This window comes from Patella vulgata, chromosome 4 (genome assembly GCF_932274485.2).
Source record: "Patella vulgata chromosome 4, xgPatVulg1.2, whole genome shotgun sequence".
NCBI lineage: Eukaryota > Metazoa > Mollusca > Gastropoda > Patellidae > Patella > Patella vulgata.
The window spans coordinates 61818948-61829245 of record NC_065882.2 but is presented as its reverse complement, the minus strand read 5'-3'; the positions used below and the strand labels follow the sequence as shown (position 1 = coordinate 61829245).

General features: G+C 33.9%; 1 pseudogene; it reads left to right on the top strand.

The window, feature by feature from the left end:
- The first annotated feature begins 218 nt into the window (after nt 1-218).
- LOC130012403 (protein zyg-11 homolog B-like) lies at nt 219-9897 on the top strand (annotated as a pseudogene).
- The last annotated feature ends 401 nt before the right edge of the window (nt 9898-10298 follow it).

Sequence of the window (10298 nt, the reverse complement as noted above, 5' to 3'; positions counted from 1 at the left end):
AAAAGTGACCGACATGGAAATATATGTTATAGATTTGCATGTTCTACACATCATATAGATATGTATTTTCAACGCATCACATCCAAAAATCAAATGATTTCATAAATAATTATAATAATTATGGACAATTGAAATATGGACAAAAACAATCTTAGTTATCACCGGAAAGAACTTAAAAGAATGGGGGTGGGGTTATGTATAACTCTTGTGCAATGAAAATGATGTTCGAAGATGTTAGACATTTTTACCGGTCATTTGTCGAAGAGGCAAAGTCACAGCAATAATCCAACATATTAGTATTTGATCTACCTGTTTTTCTAATACCATACTCCCATTAACATCCCGATTGTCTTTGACGATTTATTTTAGCCAACAAATTCTAGAAAATTTTACGATTTCAATGAAAACAAAAGTATGTAGTTTGGTACCAGTCTCACCATGAATGGCGGGTCTGTACAACCGTCTTTTCCGTGCCATTTGGATTGGCCTGCGTAGTGGGAAATTACAGATTTTTTCTAGGAGTTTCTTGAGTTCTATCTTTCAAATATATTTCGATTAATCTTTCACATACTGACAAAAAGGGATGCAAAAATATACGACCATATTTAAATGAGTTCAAATGCAAAATTGTATCTTAAAACATTTGTTTTGTGGACAATGTTCTGTAATATTAAGAGGATCCTAAAATTATTTTTTTTAATATCCGGCATATTGAAGAACTAAAATGCTTTGCCAATTTAATGATTCACATCTAAACACCACAATTGTTTAAAATTGTAGCGCTGTTAAGCCGGAATGAAATCCAATATATCATATGAGAATCGAATGCTTCAAGCAAATATATGTCTGACAATAGGAAATAAATGTGCAAACGTCTATAAATAGCAGAGAAAATTGTAAAATTGAATCAAATTATTCATAATATTAAATACAAATACCTTCAGCACAAACATCCTACACTTTTAATATTGCCGTTTACAATTGTCTATATATAAGAAATACAGTCGGTCTTAATCGTTAGTAAAAACGGACTGAAATGAAATGGGGTTTAGCATACCTAATTGTCAAGGATTCTATTACGTGTACGCCAATGTGTACACGGCACCTCGGTTTTTCGTCCCATCTGTGCTGCACTACTGACAAGGGGAACCACGCCGGAAAACCCAGAGGAAATTTCTCGGCAAACACCGGGATTGAATCCGGGACCTTCAGGTTAGCGAGCCAGCATCTCTTTGTCTACTACTAATTGAGTCACCACGGTTCCTATAGCCTTACTAGATAAAAAAAATCCGAAGTTTCTATGAATAGTTTATTTTGCAAAGAACTTTAGGAATATTGAATCTTCGGCCTATTCTTTAATCCCCTTGATGATGTTCCTATCATTACCATCATCATCAATATATTTACCTGTAATAAGAGGGATAAACACAGGTGCCAGAAGCTAATGATAAAGAACAAACAGGGTATGTCATTATAGATATCTTTGATGTTATTTACGGTATACCTAAATTTAATAAGATTGGGCATATCTTTGATGTCTATATAAATAACTAATGGTATTAAAGTTTAGTGAAAGAAATCGTGCCTGTAGCAAAAAATAACATGTTTATCAGTTTGAATATTTTAATGTGACTCCATACGAAATTCTTTAAACACTTTGGAACAAACGTGAAACGTAATAAGAATGTTGGGGGGGGGGGCGTAATTTTGCTACGTATAGGCTTGGGGCGAGGTAGGACTATCATTACATATGGTACATTGTGATCTTTGACTTTGTTCATTAGCTTAGTTGCTCGGCGTTACATAGGTGAAAAATTTTCATTTTTCTAATATCAATAATAACCCAATAATCATTGAGGGCCATTTCATATTTCATCATTAAATACTGTACAGAATACAAAAAGTCATAAATACACAAAACTTCAACTGTTTGGTTTTCTACAGCGAACATTAATATATATGTTATAGAAAATTTATGAAGAATTCTGAGATTGCACGCCTTTATTTTCTACTCGAACACTAATAAATTACCATATGTTTTTCTGTCCATAATCTTTTACACATCGCATCTAAAATATACCAATACGTGTGGCCAATGCAGATATGAGTTTTATAAAGGGCGATTACTTCTTTTAATGTAATAACTTGTTGGATTTTTTAAACAAATAACAAAAACGAAGCCATCAAATAATGTTACTTTCATAGGGTTTTCATAAAGGCCATATTGTTGTATATTCAGTAGTAATTTATAATGCATGCGTTTTGAAAATCCACAATTAGACATCAAATTATATCAATAGTCTAACTATTCAACTATATAACTTTTGGAAATGTCTGTATTGACGACTATGCTATCTAGTAAACTTGTAACTGAAATAAAATAAATTTTAACTTTAAGAATAATACAGGACTAATGTGATATTATTTGTGTATTTTAGGTAACTGGAGAAGCTGATGAGACTCAGTTAAAAGAGACATTAAAACGTTATGTGTCACGTTGCATGTATATACAGAGAGCTTTGTATAGGTTATTTAGTTTCTCACAACATATGACAGAACCTAGAGAAGATATTATCAGGGTATGTATATTGTAGATAGGGCTGGCAATCGATACCGATTTTAAATATCGATATCAGCAACCATTTCGGCAATATTGATATATCGCCATCGGAAAATTTTAAGTTGAAAGAAATAACTGTTTGTATGCTAATAATGCATTTAAATATGTTATTGATCAAATAAAAAAAACCTATGATCCTCGAACTATGTTTTCTTAATGTTTGCTTCGTTCACAACTTATCTGATGGTGTTATTAATAAAAAAGTATTAGCAGCTTCGTGCTCGCCATCAATCACTGTTGACAATTTTCCTCGGCCGCTTATAACAATAAATAAATTTCTATTAAAATCGATTTATTTCCCATGAACAATTAATTAATTATTCATTGTCATTGTTGTAAATGACCGCAAAATTTACTGGTGCGGTTGTTGTACCTTCCCTAGTGTGCATGTTTTTATGTTTTGTGTGTTTTGAATGATATGACGGTGATTATTTGAAACAAATCATTCCGTTAATTGTATTTTATTGAAGCTCCTTTATTTTTTATACAAGTATTGATATCAAGAACTGAATATCGATATCAATATTTTCCCGTAGTCGCCGACGATTATCGGCTATATAATCGATATTTTTCGCCAGCTCTAATTGTAGATAGATTAATATTAGGGATTCAACCAGATAAATATAAAAGGGTTGCATGACCAATTATTATTTCAAAAAATAAAAAATAACAACATCCTCATTGATTACCACATGTTCTTTATTCCATCGGTAAAAGGGAGTGACTCTTTTAATGAATTCCTCTCAAAATGACAATCTATCTCTCTTAATTTTATTATACAATGTATGTATTATATGTATCAGTTGACTCACATATTTTAATACTGAATTAGTTATAAACTGAAATATTTTGTTGGTCTATTGTATTTTTTAGTTGGTTATTCCTGCAATGAAGGCTCATCCTAAACAGTTAGGTGTACAGATGGCAGCCACAGCTTGTTTGTATAATTTATCTAAGAGTGAACTCGGTCCTAAGATTCACCCTATGTGTTTAAGAGATATTGTTGAATTAACTTTAAAAGCTTTGGAACAATTCCCTAGTCACCAACAGGTTAGTTCTTATACATGTTCAGTGTATATAAATTGTATCCCTTTTTAAGCCAGATTTCTCTTTGTAGGATTTCAGAAGGTCTCTTAAAGTGCAACTATACAAGGCAAGCTTAAACATAAGTCAACTGTCACATACTTTGAAATGGTCATAAATTATCACACAACCTATATATTATAAATGATAATTTGGGTCCGACAATGTCAATACATGCCAACATCATGCCACTCCTTTTGGTGTTACAAGAATAAAATATTGTTTTTTTAGCTACAGAAGAATGCTTTGTTAACTTTATACAGTGATAGAATGTTACAAGATGTGGTGAGTTGTTTTCTGTGATTATTATTGGTCTAAATTGATATCTATTTATCATGACCTATTCAAGGTTTATCTAAACATTTCACTGATTAGGGTCATTCATGTGACCTCTGGTTGGAAGTTCCTCTAAATGTGATCAAATATACTAAAAACAAAATCAGTTATATCTTCGATACATATTGCAGAAATTGATTTTTAATCTTGTTGTTTATGGTTTTTTTTGGTTTTTTTTTTAGTCGTTCGATCGTTACAAGTGTGCAAAACTAGTCATGGGTTGTTTATGTGCTTTTGATGATCCTAGTATGAACCGAATGTCTGTAGCTATCTGTTCTATTTTAGCTGCTAAAGTGAGTCCATTATGATTTCTTTGTGAAGTGAATACATGTATCATGATAAGAAAAATGAATATGTGGTTATAACTTAACGGAGGTCGACAAACTTGTCGAGAAGTTGCATTCTATGTATTGGACATTGTTAAGGCTATAGTGATAGTGTGATGGACTCTTGTGACCAGAGAGTTTGGAGAAGAACTTTCTGACCCAATTCATCATTGCAGTGCTAGGATAGATCAGAAAAATCAGAGAAGAAGTCAGATTTTTTTTTTATTGTTATTTAGTAGGCAATATTAAATAATGTCTTATCAGCTAGTTATTCAGGGGGTGTCACGTGGCTAAGTGGGTAAGACGCTGGCTCGCTAGCCTGGAGGTCGGGTGTTCTATCTCTGCATTGGCCGAGAAAGTTCATCCAGATTTTCCGGCGTGGTTCCCCCTTGTGAGTGATACAGGACGGAGGGCCTGGCAAGAACAACTGTCTAGTCCTTCGGATGACACGAAAAACCGAGGTCCTGTGTATACATTAGAATGCATGTAAAAGATCCCTTGGCATTTGGAATTCGATATAAGAGTGGGCGATAGTGCCGCTGCCCGGGCAAAATTCCCCTGATAGCACACTGTATGGCGTATGCCCGTCTTCATTAGCCCAGCATAGGAGCAGAACAGTAGGACGTTAAACCCCATTTCATTTCAGTTATTCAGGGTTCGTTTTTGGGTAGCTGTCTGTTTGTTTAGTATACTTATTGACAGAAGAACTGATCAGTAAGTGATATGTTAACTCGTTGATTAAATTTCCACCTTTATTTATTAATTACAGATATCTACAGAAGAAACTTCAGTACTCGGAGCAAAATCTAGATATATGAAGAAATTACTTGGTCTGGTTAAACAAAAAGTCGATAATCAGTTAATTGATATTACTCTCAAATTCACTCAGTGCTCTATGGAACCTCACAGGTAAATACTCTCAAATTCACACTCAGTGCTCTATGGAACCTCACAGGTAAATACACTCAGTTTTACACTCGGTGCTCTGTGGAACCTAACAGGTAAATACTATCAGATTTACACTCACAGTGGATAATCAGTTAATTGATATTACTCTCAAATTCACACTCAGTGCTCTATGGAACCTCACAGGTAAATACTCTCAAATTCACACTCAGTGCTCTATGGAACCTCACAGGTAAATACACTCAGATTTACACTCGGTGCTCTGTGGAACCTAACAGGTAAATACTATCAGATTTACACTCACAGTGTTCTATGGAACCTCACAGGTAAATACTCTAAAATTCACACTCAGTGCTCTATGAATCCTCACAGGTAAATACTCTCAGATTTACACTCGGTGCTCTATTGAACCTCACAGGTAAATACTCTTGGATTTATACTCGGTGCTCTATTGAACCTCACAGGTAAATACTCTTGGATTTATACTCGGTGCTCTATTGAACCTCACAGGTAAATACTCTTGGATACTCTATGAAACCTTTAGCAGAACAGTAGGACATTAAACCCCATTTCGAATATCCACTTGGTGCTCTACCTAATCTCACAGGAAAATAGTTTCAATGTCCACTCAGTGCTCTGTTAGATCTCACTAAAACTCAAATCTATACTAAGTAGCCTACTCAATGGAGCATAACAGGTAAATAGGACCTATTCTCAAATTTAAATTCAATACATTGTGGATTGTTCCATACTCATTATTTATTATCATGATAGTATGCATGTGTAGAAAGAATTATTTTTTTTGATGCTCTGTGTCATTGACTTGTATTGATCTTCTTTCTTTTTATTTTCAGATGAGTCTCCTCCAACATGTAGAGTTTTTCTTTCAGAAAAGGACTTGGAACTGTTTATGACAACATTATAGGTATAGATGTACTATTATCTTCAATTTTAATTTTATTTTCCTTACTATATTGATGGTCAGTGTGATAATTGCATTTTTGCATATAGATTATTCAGCTGAAGTAAAACAATGTACTATTATTATAATGGTTACTTGTAACATTTTTAACAGGTTGTTGGAAATCTAGAGACAGAGAATCGAGTTCAGGTTGAAACTAAGATATTAGGATTATTGGTGAGTAACTAAACACTTTTATAGGGATATTTGCTGATCTGTTCAGCATCAGTTGTCCTTTAAAACAATGAGGCTTTAATGAAAAGATGAGCTGGGTCCTATTAAAAGGGATATACACAAGTTTTTGTAGTTGAACAGATATTGATTCCAAGTAGTACCCAGGCAAATAGTGATTTTTGGGTGTCATATATTGGATTATACCCATACTTTTTCTCGACTCTTTGATGAAAATGGGAGGGTATCAGTTGAAAAGTATCAGTTGAAAAGTGGCCGTGTATCAGTTGAAGAGGGACAAAAATAACAAAATCATGATTTACATATTTATTTGAACATCTACAACCCGTTTTGAACATGTTATGGTAAAAAAGTCATCATTTTCAATAGTCTCAGCACTTTTCAAATGTGCGTCACTCTCAGTCAGATTCTTACATTTTGTATCACTTTTCTTTACATTTTGATATCTAGTCGCACTTTCACATTTTGTCGCACTTTCACATTTTGTCGCGGCTTATGCTCATCCGCAGCACATAATCCAAATACTTTACTATTATAAATTAATCTCTTGGCATTTTGAACACTATTACTAGTATAAATTAATCCATTGGCATTCGCTACACTACAAACTTGAGAACTCTACAATTCCAACTCGTCTTCATTTAATGGCTGTTCTTGTTTTTGTCTGTCAGTGGTGGATGTCAATACCTCGCGAAGTTAATGAATTGATCTGTGCGGAAATTAGCAAATGTACCTTGCTTATCAAAAAAGTTAAAATCCAATCTTTTGTACTGATCTCGAAGTGTCACCATATTCCTATGCAATTGGTATTTTTCCTCGTGTTTGGCAGAATTCGACTCATCTGCATGGCTTTAATTTCTTGTTCTGTGAAGGATCGGGCTTCTAAATCTTCGCGATCATTGAAATCTCTTGCAAAACTGATATTCTCGGTCTTAGAAATATATATCTGTGACATTATAAAGTAGGATTCTTCGACGAATTCCCGCTGTGCAGGCAAAATTTCCCTCATAGCACACTGTATGGTGTATGCCCATCTTCATTAGCTCAGTTATTCAGCTAGGAATTCTGAGACTGCCAACTCTTTTAGTTCTCATACAATAATTGAGATAAAAAATTATACAAAGTTTTCAATTAATAATTTCTATCCATTTGTAATTGTACTGTTTCAGTTTATGGCAAATGGTCTAGCAATATCACAATGGGTTGGGGGTGGAGGATGGTCTCGTGGTTTAATGAGTGCACGTGAAATCACAAGGCCTGTTATTGAGTGAAGTGGTGTGGTTTCGATTCCTGCTCGAACATGACAAGGAGTAGGGCCGCCTATATAACCTCAGGGTTTCTCCGGGCCCTCAGTCTTGCTCCCACAGATAAACACCTCTCTACGCGCCAGTGAATTACTGAAATAAAATTGAATCATATGTTAGTCCCAAAATAACTCAGTTTGTGTCAAATGGATGTTGAAACTCTCTCTCTCTCTCTCTCTCTCTCACACACACACACTGGCTCAAGTTCAAACTCATCTATTAAAACACTCCTTTGTTACAAAATGACTGTTTTCCCTAGTCTGTGGTGCAGAAATGTAGGATGTTAAATCCCATTTCATTTATTCATTCAAAAATGACCCATAAGTAAAGTTACCAATAATATTATCTTATGTTTGTAAGGGTTTATTTATTTCAGTCAGTTATTAGATGCTGAACATATTGATGTAAGTTATTTTGCTGCTGGTATAGTAGCTCATCTTGCCAGTGATGGAGAAGAAACATGGGTGATATCTGGTACATTACGAATAGAGGTCTTGGAAAAACTTGTAAGTTCCTTTTCATACGCCCAATTTTTAATGTGGTCACATTTTATGCTTTCAGTGTATTGTTCACATTTGTTGTTAACATAATAGAGGTTACAATAATCCATATTGAAATCGATATTGCTTGTCTGTCTCATTAACTTTCAGCAATTACAATAATAATGTCCAGATTAGATTACATTATTATATAAAGATTTCAAATTATGATATTTCTGAAATTGACATTGGCTGCCTATCTTATAGAAAGGAAGAACATTATTTGATTTTATTCCCCCTTCTTACAAAATCTTGTTTGCCCTTTAAAGGTTTCAATTATGATTTTTCTATAAAAAAAATTATGATTCGTTTAACTCACAATGGTTTGGTTGACTTTGCTGTACAAAATTATTTTTAGCAGAAATATTTTCTTCATTCCATTCCCAACGAAACGTAGTGTCTTCAGTCAGTCGATTATGGTCTAAACCTACTTCCTTTGGTTTTTCACATGGGCTACCAAGAACCTTGAATTTGAAATCTTATCTTTCCTATTCATATTGTCACTAGATGTCCTCGCTTTTGCTTCCTTGTAAACATGTAATGTTTGGATGAGGGCGGTGCAGGGTAAAACTTGAAATAAGTTCTGTGCTGACAAATCCTTGACTGTGGTTAGATGTTGTTTATATTTTCAAATTTTGATTTTAATATTTAGATATTATTTATATTGACAGGGTCAAGTAGTTTTAAACTGGGAACAACCACAGGGTGAAATGGTAGCATATAGGTAAGATATTTTCTTTGATTGGCATTTAGTAATTGAACATATTAACACAAAGTACAATTTTATGGGTACACAATTACTGATTTTAATACAAAGCGATGTTTAAACGAGGATACTCTTCACCAGCTGCTTCCATATTTACTGCTGAACTTCTACAGGCTTTGGAGTATATCCAGTCCTCATCTATTTTAAAGGACAATATTGGTGTCAGTCATTATCACATATGTGATAGAACTAATTAAACACGTTCCAAATATAATTTTAACACAGAGATCATTGCTACGATAGCTGAGTAATACAGGTTTCCTGAGGCGGAAGTGACGAACGCCAAAGGAAAACACGAGGCATCCCTCTTGAAAACTGACTGAAGTGACGAGTGATAACAGATACATGGGCGAATTTCTGCTCACTAATAATTCCTTCCAAGACCAAAAGTTGTTGTGTGAGACTGTGAGAGGATATCTGACAATTCATAAAAAGAATTGACTGCCACTAGATAAGAGAACACCAAAGAAAAACAGAAAAAGTCTGTGCATTACCATGTTTTTATAAGGTATAGAATGAATATAAACAAGGGAATGTACGGACTATTTCTATTTTCTCGTGTTCTCTGTTTGCCCTCGCTACAGACAACACATGGTCATAGTGGAATTCCTAATGCATCATGCTTGGCTGGAAAACAAGCCAGTCGGGATAAAGACTTTATTATCTTGGCCGGAAAACTGGCCAGTCGGGTTCAAAAAGTTAATGCTTATGATTCCTATTTCTAATCTTAATCTGCTAGTGTATATATGGTGTATTTTGTATATATTTTCAGATCATTTAGTCCATTCTTTCCCTTGTTAATTTGTTATGATCTACCATCAGTTCAACTGTGGGCAGTTTGGGCCATAAATCATGTTTGTACTAAAAATGGTAAGTGGTATTTATATTATATTAAGCACTACTTATATTTTGGTTTACTAATACTATCCTCCAGTTCTGTTATAAATAATTGGCTAAAATTGTATAGTAAAAACTCAAAAAACTGACTACAGATCAGAATAATATCATGGTGAACAATTTCCCACAACCAGTTTTATTGTACAGGATGGAAAGATACAATATAAAAAGTAAACATTATATTCAATAAAAATCAATGTTATAAACACAGCTTTGTTTGAGATAATGCTGGCACAATATATATCGTTCTCACAATTCGTGTATTGAATCTGAGTTGCTGAATCGATTTTTCACATTTCCTTTTTATGTTTTTATAGATTCAGTAATTACTCTTAATTATCCATAGGTACACAAACCCTTTTGAATTG